This window comes from Grammomys surdaster, unplaced genomic scaffold (genome assembly GCF_004785775.1).
Source record: "Grammomys surdaster isolate TR1022 unplaced genomic scaffold, NIH_TR_1.0 363, whole genome shotgun sequence".
NCBI lineage: Eukaryota > Metazoa > Chordata > Mammalia > Rodentia > Muridae > Grammomys > Grammomys surdaster.
The window spans coordinates 5,846,031-5,860,411 of record NW_021604782.1 but is presented as its reverse complement, the minus strand read 5'-3'; positions in this window follow the sequence as shown (position 1 = coordinate 5,860,411).

Sequence of the window (14,381 nt, the reverse complement as noted above, 5' to 3'; positions counted from 1 at the left end):
ATCAGTGAAGTACCATCTGAAGAAAAAAGGAAATAAAAGACAGAAAGGGAAAATATCCAACTTATTTTTTTTCATAATTTAATGTGAAATAGGATTGTACACACCAGTGAAGAATTTTACAGGAAAAAAAATTGTTTGTACTTACTGAGTTTAAACACACTGAGAGTTTTACTATTTTAAATGGAATATGTTAATCCATACAGCAGCCCAGTGAAATAGGTTCTAGCAATCAAATTTCTTTTCAAAAGAAGCAATGACCCAGAGAAACAGGAAATGTCCATCGGTCAGCAAATAGTTGAGTTGTTTCAAAATAATGTACTTCACACAGAAAAAGAAGTTCAACATGCAGTGATACCAAGTGGCTCAGGAAAGAATTTTGCAAGACGGATGACAGAACTTCTGTAAAGACCTGTGCAGTATAAGCTTACATATGAGTTCAAACTGAATGAACCTCTATGGATAACTGTGCATAGAAAGCTATGTTCTGTGCATACTGTGGTGAGCAATAAATGCACTATAATCCCGTGTTAGGGTAAAATGGAACTTTACACATATTCATGTATGTTTGATTGTGTATTAATGACATAGGAGAGAATAATGGAAGAACATATCCTGATGTGCTCACTGTGACCATCTGGGAGAGGAGATGGGGAGGGGATACTGTATACCTTTGGACCATTGGTCTTTAAGAAAAGCATGTACTGCTTTTTAAACCAGAATTGTGTCAGAAAAGAAAATTATTTATAGCAAATAAATTTTCCTGGAATTCAATGTTTTCACCTTGATGTAAATTACTGAATGAACTCCCCTCACCTGCACCTGCCCAAGATGGCTTAAGCCTTTTTAGAATGTGTCTATGACCCATCTTCTTCTAGAATATCTCCCACTTCTCTGGCATGTAGAGTGATTATATATTTTAAATTTATCTTTCTAGTCTAAGTCTATACAGAAGACACCATGAGAAGCTCACTCAGTAGTCATTGAGAGAGAGAGAGACTTACAAATTTGCAACACTGAGCTTTAGACTACAAGCCTAGTGGTCTTATTCTACATTGTGAGTTCCAGGCCAACCTGAGCTACAGAATCTGTTTCAAAAAAATAATAACAATAGTAAAAACAACACAAAGTATAATATGAGTCATTATTGTAATTAACCCTCCATTTCCTTTTCGCCTATCATTAGGGTAAGAAGTCATCAGTTACTTGGGAAGTGGATTGCTGATTACAGCCTCATACACATTCATTCAGTAAATATTTATTGAGCATCTATCATGTGCCCTTCAGTTGGGTAGGTGCAGAGTCAGCCTTACAATCTGAGCAAACACATTTCCCACAGGCATGTGGCCAAGAGCCATTAGTACATGCTTCCAACGTTTGTCCTTTTACAATTAAAGAGACTCCTTTTATTAAACTTGAAAGTTTAGTAAACATGAAAGACTTTATTTCAGAAAGACTCTGAATCAGAAAATACTTAAAAGAGCTGAACACAATTTAGAGACACATAGACTATAAATAAATCCAGGATGGGTGAACATGGAGAATGGAGACTGAACCCAGCATTTTGGAGCATGCCATATGCTGAGTGTTCCACACATGTAATAACAAGTATTCCTGATGACCTCCTATGGAGGGCTCAGTGATTCTGTGGTTTGTAGTGAAGCTTTGCTCAGGAGGATGAGAAAATGTCAAGTTCTTAGAAAATGTTTTAAAGCCAAGAGTTGATTCATATCACTGTAGAAGTCATAGATTTCTTGCTAATATGTCCTGTTTACAAAAAAGAATGTCCCCCTGAGAAGCACATCATACTTACAAGGCCAAGGTGGAGTGATAACTGTCTGTCACTCAGACCAAACACACCAAGTGGAGAATTTTGTCGGTAATAGAGTGTTAATATTAGCATTTATGGAGTCCTCATAATCTGCCAGACACTCACTTGACATTCTTCTAAACACGTTACATAGGGATTTTCTGATCAACTGGCCAGGTATCCTTATTTATTTATTTATTTATTTATTTATTTAACCTCCTGTCTCCCTCATTACAGCGCTCACAAACATCCTCCTCAAAGTAAAGTTACTTAGCCCTTCCCTTGCCCAAAAGGCTGGTCTGACTTCCTGTCTTAGTCAGGATACACACAAAGGCTTTAGAGTGATAGACAGATTCTCTATGTCTAGCCCCACCTCCTTGACCTAATGTCTCTCTGATGCTCTCCTTGATCTTTGACTAGCCCTTTTGTCGTATGAAACTGAGTGCCCTAATCGTCTTTCTTATTTTAATTACACTTTAACATATAATTATATATTAACACATAGGACTAAGCTTTGCATCTTCAAAACCACTCCAGGCTCACTCCAGTCCCAAGGCTCTGCACTGCCTCTTGCCTCCTGCTGGAATGCTTTCCCACAGGCCTCTGACTGGCTTACCTCCTCAGCAAGGTCAAGTCTTTACTCCAATATCATCTTCTCAGTGAACTCCTCCCAATCGCGGTATTATTTCATAACTACTGCCTATCATCCACACTGTTCTGGGTACCCCTGCTACTATTATTTGCTCCAATATCAGCTGTCCCCTTTTAATATAGTTTACAATTTAATGATGTGTGTAGCTCATTTGCTGTCTTCTTCTTCCCGAACATCAGTTTTTAAACTTTTGGGTCACAACCCCTTATGGGCTTATAAAACACAGTGTGAGGGGGTCATGAAATATTTGTTAACACTGAATGAGTTCTGACTGCACAATGTCCAAAAACTGACTTTGAAAAATTAAACACATAATGAGTTGCTAATGACATTTATCCTGTTAAGTGACATGCAACTTCACTATAGCCCTGGTTCTCAACATAGAAGGAGCTACTTTGCATGTATGTGCTGCCTCTCATCAGGCGGGGGTAACCTGTGCTGCCAAAACCACTTTGGCTCCAAGGAGAGAGCACTGTATAGTGTGGCCTGCAGTGTTTTTATTGCATATACAAAGTGTTCTGCTCTTACAGCAGTGGGTTGATGTGATTTCAGAAAATAGAGACTTTAATGTTTTCCTACTGGCATTCCTCTACATGTAAGTATCAAATTAATATGTCTTTGGAGTATATTAAATTTCATTAAAAAAATTGGTGAATGAATTCTGGATGGGATTAGAACAACATTTTCAACATGTTTTTTGCCATTTTAGATTACATATTTATGTGAAGCAATGTTCTCAGCACAATCATAAAATGAAAATGGTCATTGACTCAGAAAAGAAACGAAGATGGTCTATATCCTAATGGAGCAAATATGTCGCTGTGGTGTAATTTTTCATATAAAAATAAGTAAGTACATCCATCTTATTAGTGTGAAAATTTGACTTTATCTTTAATGAACTATGTAATTATATGTATGCTAAAGAATTGATTTTAAAACATTTTATGTTGTCAATAAATATTTGATTTATATATCTATTTTAAGTATTTACATGCTCAAGATCATCAGAGTTTCCCAGGTTGAAGGAGTTATGAATAGAAAAGGTCTGAGGAGTTTATTCTAGAATACAGGAGCCTGAAGACTGAGTTGCCCTGATATAGGAATATGCTATCATATAGAAAACCTTTAGAATGTAGTAGCAGGCAGCGAACACTTGTGAGTTTATGAATAAATGTTCTCTATGTCACTATTACTCAGTGAATAGATTATTGTTCTTTTCAAACCTCAGGAGCTCTAGGGAAAATTTACATGTGCAAAGTCCACTATTAAAGAGAGGCAGAGGTACATCTTAAGGCTACAGTGTCTCCTTGGAGAGGAAGAGGGGAAGACAAAGCGGGAAATATTTTTCCACAGAGGGGACTCCCTGTCAGCAAGCTGCCCCCAACCAGCATGGCCTCCATCCCCTGTTATGATTGCACAGAGTGAGAGGAAGTGTGTGAAGAATCATTTGTTTTTACTGTGTACCATGACTATTGACCTCTGGGGTCCTATGTTGGCCTCAGGCTTCAGTATTGCTGACTGCATCCATAAAGTAGGTGAACAGGAGATGTGAGTGAGAGGGACAAGTGTTTTGAGTCTCTCACGTGAAAGGTTCCTTAACATGCTTATGTGTAAGCATATTAATGTCAAATATGAAAATTAGCAGGTGTCATAATATAAGACCAGCTCTGCTGGGAAGGTTCCTGTTTGCCCAACACAAGGTGCCTATGGTCGAGGTGGTCACACAGCCTCATCACTTCTGACATTAAATACCACCTGTGTGGTGAGCACTGCTTGATGAACAATCTGAGGGGAAACTTCAGCAGAGGCTTCAGAAGGCCTTGCTTAGACATGGCTGCCCATTTATATTTAGACAAGGATTTGTGCCCTGTCATTGGTAGTTCAGTGGTAGCTTCTGGAAACAGCACTGAAGCAGATGGCTGGTTTTAGAAAGTTAGTACAACCGAGAGACAGTCTCAGGACTGCAATGAAAGTCATTGGAGCTTGGCTTAAATGAGGGCTGGGAGAGAAGTTAACAGATGACAGAAACAAGGCTTCTAAGTTAGCAAGATTCCCCTTTGAGGACACAGGTTGACCACAAATGACCTAAATTATCCCCTGGGCCCGTAGCCCACAAAGAATAGCAAGTGGCCTTCTGCAGACAAGAGGCTGTGTCCTGAACTCAAGGGCATTCCTAGTAACAACACCCATAAATCAAGCCTATGCTAGGAACCTTTCCTTCATAGCTTTACACTAGAAATGAAGGCTCATAAATCTGAAAAGTTTGATGCAGTAACCTGACTACTAAAGGCAGCATGGGAATCCAGGATTTAGTACTCAACATCTAGGGCTCTTTCAGAAGACAGGCCCTTCCTCCTTACCACTGACAGTCTTGTATAGGCTTCCTACTACTCCTTAGCTTAGAAATTTTGGAGAACTTAAAGCAATGTCTGCTACAATAGGGGAAAGGGAAGGGGGTGTGATTGGAGCAAATCAACACCAAATTTCACCTCCCATTATCTTCCCTTGCTAACCCAGGGAGATCACAATACTTTCTGAAGACTTAGTTATTTATTCCAGGAACCTGTGTACTGTGAGTCTACGTGGCCTTAACATTGGCCATCTGTCCTGCGCTGTGGGGGCAGTCAACACAAGTGAACACTGTCTTTCCTCTAAAGAATCCCATGCTACATTCTCTTGCCAAAATCCCTTTACAGCAGACAAGTGAAGAAAAACAATAGGCATATGCCAAGAAGTTGTCATCATGACCTGCCTGCCTTAAGTTCTGTGCGTTAAATAGGGAAGCTATGCACTGTCTTGTCGTCATTGTTCTTGAACAAGAGTGTCAAACTCACTGTTAGGATACTCCACTCTCCTCCCACATATCTGAACCATAGTCATGAATCATAGGCTCGAAGGCCATTGCTCTGCAAGCCCTGACTAAACATTAGGTTGACCTGATCTTTGGTTTGGTTTAGTTTGGGTTTTGAGTTTCAAGACTATGTAGCCAAGGATGTCCTGGAACTCATTCCATAGACCCACTACCCTCAATATCAGAGAACCTGCTGCCTCTGACTCCCAAGTGCTTGGATTAAAGGCATGCACCAGTATGCCTGAATTAAGCTGATCTGATAATTTCATACAATGTGTGCTATCCTCTGGCTATATTCATCTTCCCATTTTCCTCTTTTACATTTACTACTCTTGCCAGACCTATAATACTTTATTTAAATCATTTTGTCATTTATGTGTATGTGTGTATGTGTGCATGTACAAAAATTTTTCTCCTTCTGCAACTTTTCCTACATCTTCCCTGCCTCCCTATTCTCCCAATTTCACGTGTTTCTCTTTCCTTATTCCCCAAAAAATGCCCTTTTTACCTTCCTTCCTCCTTTTCTTTCTGCCTTTCTAGTGTTCTTTACTGACTCATCTTGTTTAATTAGGGTTGCTTGCTTGAGCACAAACAGAAGGTTGTTTACTTCAGCAAGAGACATTTATCACTGGCACTCAGAGGAACAAAACTCCCATTCCCACAACAAGCACTAACTGCTTATAGCTCCTCCGGAGGTTGGGAACCTTAGGAGCCTTTCTTCCATCCATTATAGGAAGCTGGTAGACCCAATCTTGTGCAGCTATTAGGCTGCTATCCATGTGTATACTGTCATGCCAGATCCAAATGACAGGATTTCAAGGCTTTTGCATTCCGACAAAGCATCTCTATCACTCCCTCTAAGAATCAAAGAACATTGTAGAAGAGAATTTCTTTGGTTTTTCTGATAGATTGATATCCACCAATTACAAACATCCATCTCCAAGGGTGTTCTGTTCTGGGTAATTATTAAGAGAACATGGTGATTTCCAGCATGGGAAAGATAATGTAAGTCTCATTGTAATTACCATGGAAGCCATGAGATGTAATCATAAAACAGACTGCACAAATGGCGTCTGTTGGCACTGCTGGGCTGTTGTGCTTGCTATCAAGAACAATGATCAAGTCACTTCACAGAACGAACCCGGGTATCTCAACTGATAGTATTTTTAAATTAAGCTTTTCCTCATTGCACAATTGTAGATTGGTGGGCTGTTGTAAGAAACAGTGCAGAGAAAACCACCATTTTTTTTAACGAGTTGTATCTAATAACCTTTTGCAAAACTACAGTACAGAATTCTATCCACAAGGCTAGCATGGCTGCTGTCCAGATACAGAATATCGAAGCCAGAAAGAGGATCTCACATGTCACCATTTTGTGGCCATGCCTCCTCCTCCTTACTCACATACCCTTACTTCCTGTCAACTACTTATCTGATCTCCAGTTCTACAGTTTTGCCATTTTAAGAATGTTACATAAATGGAACCAAATAACCTCTCGGAGTTGGTGTTTCCCTCAGTGTGACTCTCTGGAGACCCATCCTCATTCTTCCACACAGCAATGGTTTCTTCACTGTTATTACCACAGCCCTGAAGATCCTGGGGCTTTCGTTCATTTCCTGATCTCTATTTTCCCGTTTGTAATTTTGGACACAGATCCTTTTACTTCTTCATTTCCAATGAAGATGCTGTTCTTTCTTTCTCTTGACCAATTGCTGTGGTTAGGACTTTTAGAGCCACTAGAAAAAAAATGACTCAAAGGCTTTAACATGCATATATGAAATTCTCAGACAATAAAAAAGTATAAAAGACTATTTGGACATGGAACTGAGAAAAGGTGGGAACTCAGAGACAGGCAGAAATCTAGTCTCTTATTACAAGAATACTTGACAACGACAGCAGCTCTCTTGTGTTGGATGGGTGACAGAGGCTAAGGACTCTAAAGTGTCTATAAGAATCTCACATGGGTGCCAATAGAGGACAAAGTCTTTTATAGTAATTCATAACTACTCACCATCCTCCTAGGGGTTGGTCAGCACAATGTGCACTATTTTAAAGATCCCATTTGAAGATATATTTTAATGCCTGTGGTACTATCTGACAAAAATACACATTCACTCAGCATTAACAAATATTAATTCTAAATATTAAAGACCTTGTTAAAGCTCAAATAAATAAATTGATGATAGAAAACTCCTATACAGGAAATCAAAGTATTCGGAGTGTCAGTTGAAGTCAAAGCACAAGGAAGCAGACTCAGTGTTAGAAATATTAAACGGAGAGCAAAGAATAAATACTTAACTTTAGATATTGAAATGAGACTTGAAGAGTGTATTTAAAAATTAAGACCATTTATAATGAATAAAATAGATTTCTATAAGCAAAAAATGCAAACATAACATGTCATAATATCTGTCATATTGGGTTACATATGACAAATTATATAATGTTCAGAATAGTACATATGGAAATAGTCTCTATTGCCTTTTATAGCAATTTTACATTGTTGTATTGATATAATTATACATCACACAATTTATATATTTACTTTACATATACTAAAGGATATTGTGACTACCAAAAAGAACAATTAAATTAGAAACCTAAGATATAGTTTTTAGAAATACAGTATTTTAAAGTAGAATTAATAAGTGGTTGGTTACTCCCATAAGATTTCAGCCACTATTACATCAGCATATCCTGCAAGCAGGTCACTGATGTAGGCCATAAGATTTATAGCTGGGTGATATTGGTAATTATTTTTCTCCTCTGGTAGTGTACATAGCTCCAGCACTATGAATGTTAGCCAGTAAGGGTAAAGCTTCTAGATGGGCACCAGCTTTGGTTTCTCCATGTTTGATGACATAAGTGATGCTTTCAGCAATAAAGCCTTACTGTCAGGTTGTGGAGAATAAAAAATAGCATTGGCAATGTGGAGCTCCTTAGGTCAATGACTCAACAAAGATAAAAATCTATTTTTGGAAACAAATGGTTTTCAACTTACATCAAGAAAAATAATTTCCATATATGGAAACAAAACAAAGACTTTCCTATGCCAGGTATGGTGACATCCACCCAGGGTCCCAGCACTTGTGAGGCAAAGGTCAAAGGATGAATTATCATCTTTCTCTGGCTACAGCATGAGTTCAAAGTTGACTCTGAAGGATGCTGTTCAGCTAATATAATTTAAACGGTTGACTCAACAATGTGTGCCTGAATTTTCTCATTGACAAATGAAAATAATAATTAGGTCTAGTTCATAGGTAGATCGTAAGGATTACAATGGCATACGGTTTTAGACTGGTGTCTGGCATATAATAGAGCTTACGTAAGTGTTAACATCTACATTTATTGTTGGTAGAGAAAGAAATTTTGCCAGATGACAACCTGAAGGTGAAGAATGAATAAAATATCAGACCATAAATGTAAAACAAAGCTGATACTAATATCTTACACAACTAAATTTTTTTAAAAGAAGACGGTGAAAATAAATGGTAACTAAGCAAGAGAGATTGGAACTCAAGAGTATAAGATTCTTGTATTATTTGGAAACACACAAAAGACATTAATTTTACAATAGAAAATGTCTATCGTGGTGCTAAGTTTCCTTAAGCAACAATAAAAATAATAGAAATAGAATGTAAAATCTTCAAATTACAGAATTATCACGAAGCTTACATTAAAAAGCTTCTCTTATAGCTCCAGAAATGCTTGGTACATGGTAAATGCTATATAAGCGTTTCTATCTATATGTTTTATGAAAATCTGGGATGGACATACACAAATGAAAATATTGATTATGTGTATCCTCATACTTAATTAGCATGGTTTAATAGTTTCATGTTTTGCTATTGTTGCACAAATGTGTTTTTAAAATGTGTCTTAGAAAGAATTTTTTAAAAAATAAAAGACCACTAGAACAATAAGGAGATAACAAAAGACTTCTAAAATTGATCAAACAAATATAAAATAATCAAATACATATATAGAAATAAAACAAAATGTAAAGCCATTGAAATTAGACACCCAAGGTCTAAGTTGAACATTAGCTCCAATAAAGCTGAAGAGGAAATTGGAGAAGTGGAAAATTACTCAAAGGAAAACATCCAGAATTCATTCTAAAACACAAAAAGTATGAAAATACAAATGAGAGTCTAAGAGATATTGGTTATAGAATGAAGAGAAACTTGAAGATTTTAGGTCATGAATATAAAGTATATAGTACACCTTATCATCAAAATAAAATGCACAGTAACTTTCATTTCAGAAAGAGCAATTAAAATATATGTATAAATTATATATTAGTTTATAGAAATTATCAGGTATAAATCAAATAGTGAGAAGGAAAGTTAGTAAGAATTTCACTTAGACAAACTAATTTTAAATAAAACATATGCCTCTGTCAGAAGTTAAAAGCAAATTTATAAATGTGTAATTTAGATACTATAGAGTTTAAATTGGTTTATTGGACTAGCCTGAGAGATATCAATTTTACTATTTTTTTCAAAGAAAATAATTTCTAATTGATTTACCAGTAAATTCAAGGGTTTTTAAAATTATAGTTTTTTTTATGTTGGAGCTAACATTGTAGTGGCCTCTCTGCAGTTGTACATGTCTTTACTGTAATATGTGTTAATGTATAAATTACTATTCTGCCATAATGTTAGTGCTTTTAAAAATATGAAATGTAAAGCATCTAACTGACTCATAAATTAAAACTATTTTATTATTCAAGTTTTCTAATGTTTCAAATAGGTTAATGACACAGAACTTTTCAAATCCAAAACCCAAAAGTTTTTTATATAGTTTTGTATGATTTACTGAAAAAGTTATAATGAATCATAAGATTTGGTTAACTGAGACTTTTGTAGTTTTATGAAATGCTGTTTCCTTGCTGGTTGTTTCTTTTTTAATAATTTATTTTCTTATCATTTCATCAGCCTGATCTCAAAAGGTAACAAAACAACAAAGCATAAGGTTAAATTCTCAGCTTTCTTGAAACCAAGAAACAACGGGCACATCTTCAGGTGAACAATTTCTTGTGCAGCTGGGTTCTGTAACTGCTTTGCTCTTATCATCCGCAGAAAATGAATGTGGACCTGTTTTCTACAACTCATCAAAACACTGAATAAAGGGATTTGGCAGCATCCTACTAACAAAATTGTCTCTAACCAGTGTTTTCTTTCCATCTCTCTTCCTTCATTTTTCACCTGGTCTGCTCAATGTCTGGCTAGTTTTATCATTCTACTTTTACCTTTGCCTTAAGCTGCCTCATTTTGTCTCTTGACTTGCAGTGACTTGGAATGCCTTTCACCACACACAGGGTCTGAGGAACTGGCACAGGATGACATAAGATTCTGAGGCTCTGGGATCTTGATCCACTTTTACTCTCATAGACGAAAGAGTCCCCAGTAAAATAGTGTTCTCTACGATTTTGAAATTTTTACACCTTATATCATTTTTATTTTGTTACACCTCAAAAAAAACGCAAAATAAGTAATTAAGCTACATTAATTAAATCACATAGTCAAAACAGTAGCCATAAGAGAAAAAAAACTCTACCTGCTAACTGTACAGAAAGAAATCTTTGCTCTCAGAATCAAAGTTCAAGGGCATCCCAGACAAAGTTTGTGGAGAGGACATAATGTCTGTAGTCATAAAAGATGAGGGCACCTAACAGAGTTTTGAGTGGAAAAAAATACCCTACATATTGCTGTGAGACATTAGGCTATGCAGAAGCATGTCTTAAACTACAAATGTGCAAAACCTGTACCTGCCATTGTCACTCTGGGAGAATTACAGAATACTAGGAAGTGCTATGTCCAGGAAAAGCTGCAATTAGAAGGGACAATAATTATCCTGGACATATTCACCTGCTGTTCCATCCCCAGAATTACAAACATTTTTCCCACTGTAGAGCAGCATAGGTATGCTAGTGCAAGGGTTTTCTTATTTTGAGGTCCCTGCCTATGAAATATACCTACAGGAAAAGTAAAATTTCATCATAAAACAATTACATGGAACATGATCTAAGTGTCAGATTCAGATACACATATAAGAGTTCACACATAATTATAAGAATGAGTAGATATAAATAAGTTGCATTTTCTACATTTTACAGAGAATAAAATTAAGTTCTAGTAGTTTAAAACCACTTATCCAAAACCAGACATCCAGTGAGTCTCATGCCATAGACTTTGGACTGTGTTCCTCTGGCTATCAATACTGCTCTTTTCCCAGACCAACCTGGGAAATAAAGCAGGAAAAATGGGTTCCCTGCACATGGGGAACTGTGTAGAGTGGAGAAAGATGCCACAGTGGTCAGTGCTGAAGACTTGGTGTGGGGCAATTAGCTCTTCTCTGGTCCATTGTTCTAAATTCTAAGTTCTGCCAGAGTTTTTAGGAGGAATACTGCTATGAACAACTGAACTGAAAAAAAAAATGTTCATGGCAACAAAAGTCGCTTATGCCCCATGTATCTATTATGCTCTGCACTTGAATGTTTCATAAATAATTTACTTTTGTCACACAAAAGGAGGTGGGATAAATTCTTTCCATTTTCTTCTTGAGGCTCAAAGAAAGAGTGTTGTATGTTTGTTTGTCTAGGACCAAGGAGCTGAGACGTGATGAAGATAAAATCCAGACACAGGATCTTTGATGTCAAGTTCAATGTTCTTCCCACTGCCCTGAATTGCCACAGTGAGCCCAAACTTGCCCTAACGCTCAAAACACTATCTAGTGCAGTCAGGGAAGACACAGGCAGTCTGTATCCTCCCTGTCCAGTCTAAACCACCTTTTGTAGTCCTGAGGCTCACCTAGCTTCCAGTATTTTCCTTTTCTGAAACAAACATCACATCTGCAATATGGAGCCTTTCTTTTCAACATTTTTGTCCTTGGGTGTTTCTTTCAGTAAGATGTAATGGCTTCAGGAGCTGGAGAAAGGATGGGTGGACAAGGGTAAGCCTGAGCTCTTGAGCTTAGGTCCTCAACATCCACCTCTACCCTACATGTGGCTTCCTGTACATGTAATGAAGTCTGGAGACAGGCAGACTCCAGTGGCTCACTAGCCTGCTAGTCTAACTGAAACATTGTAATCTTGGCTCAGTAAGGGTCCCTGTCTCAAATGAGTATGAAAAACAATACTGGAGAAAGATACCTGATGTCCTCTGGCCTCTGCATGGTGCACATACCTACACACACACACACACACACACACACACACACACATATTGCATGTAAGGTTTTAATGTAATTACTTGAGCCTTGGATTGAGACATTGAAGCTCATTACTATGTATAGTTAACTAGCAATATAGCTTCTTTGTAAACTAAGGCATTTGAAAGTATATCTTCTGTTGTTTCAAGTGGAGGCCTACAGATTTAGAGCATGCAGGGATTTCTTTTCATGTGAGACTTTGAAAGAGTTATTTCTTTGTTCCAAACTGTGTTTCTACATTGATGAGCAGGCCTATAAAGAATAAATACCAAGTTGCCAGTGTCTAGCACATAGTCACTACTCAATAAATGCTAACTTCCGTCGTGACAACTCTAGCTAAGATTGAAACTGACCAGCCAAGCATCCCAGGCAAATCATTAAGGCTCCACGGACCTCTCTCTTCATCTGCTCAGTTTTGAAAATAGTAGCTGATATTTTGGGTTTTAGTTTTGTTTTTTGAGCCAGGGTCTCATGTAGCTCAGGCTGACCCTGAACTTACTATATTACCAATGATGACCTTGAACATCAGATTCTCCTACTTTTACCCACCCCTCCCCAAGCACCGTGATTACAGAGATGTGTGCCCATGCCAGGTTTTATGTGGTGCTGGGGCTTGCAGACCAGCTAAGCAATCATACTACCAAATGAGCCACATCCGCAGCTTATGCCACAGTCTTCATGTTCCCAGCCACCTCATAGAGTTCTTTATCCTGTGCAATATCTTTGCACAAACTGGATTGAATTAAACTGAAAATCACCTTCTAGGCCCTGCCACATGATTCAACAAGCTAGTCCTCCGAGGATGATATATTGGTACTTGATGTCAGCCAGGTTTCTTGGGTGTGATAACAAACAGGACAGAGAGATAACTCACACTTTGTTACCAATGTGCAGATTCCAAGTGGTAGATCAGATTTGGGAAGCTGGCTAGGCAAATATTAGTACTTATCGCAGCTCAAACAATCCTGACTGCCAAACCAAAGTGTTCCAAAGCAGGAATTGAGCTCCCTCTTCCGCTTTGGAGAACGAGAAGTCACAATGTAATTTCGTCACACTGCCCAGCAGATAACTCACTTTCCTACCTAGTCAATAAAGGTAGGCACTACCCTCTGTGGTTAAAGGCACTGTATGTACCTATGCTCACTCTCTAGAGTATGAGAAACTGGGTTAGCTTAACAACGGATATTATCACGAAACTAGAGGTCGCTCTGTCTTTGTCATCTGAGAACCCTAGCTGTGGGAAGACACTACCTAGCCTAAAGAAGCTAAAGAGTTCTTAAAAGAGAACGAAACATGACATACCTTCATATTTGGAATAGGAATCATTTCCAAATTCCAAATGCTATGTCAGTACAACCAATGGGGGAGTAAACAACCATCTGGGAAATTCAGTGCAAGCATTTTCTCCCGTTATTCAGTTGGGATGAAGGTACCCTGAGCATCACTTTATCCTTGCCTAGATCTCATATTTGCACGGTGATTTATAGTCTGCAGAGCACTTCCAATTAGCTCTCAGAAATCTCAGCTTGAAGGAAAGTGGGGGGTGGAACACCGTGAACTACCTAGAATTTCATAAGTGGGGGATGGACTCAGGGTGTGGGCAATAGGGTGGGAATAACAGAGAGTACTTCGCTGTGGTCGGTTACGATTAGAGCGTAGTCATCTAATGTCACTGTAGTCTCATGTCTCTTTCACCTGTCAAATCGACAGCTCTAACAACTGCCAAAGCTTAGCAACAGTGTACAGAAGGTGACTTCTGGAGTAAGAGCGTAAGGAAATCCAGTGGAGAAAGAGAATTCTTGCTTTGAGGGTCTCTGTACAAAGTAGGCCTGGTACTTAGCACCTTAAGTACATTGGTT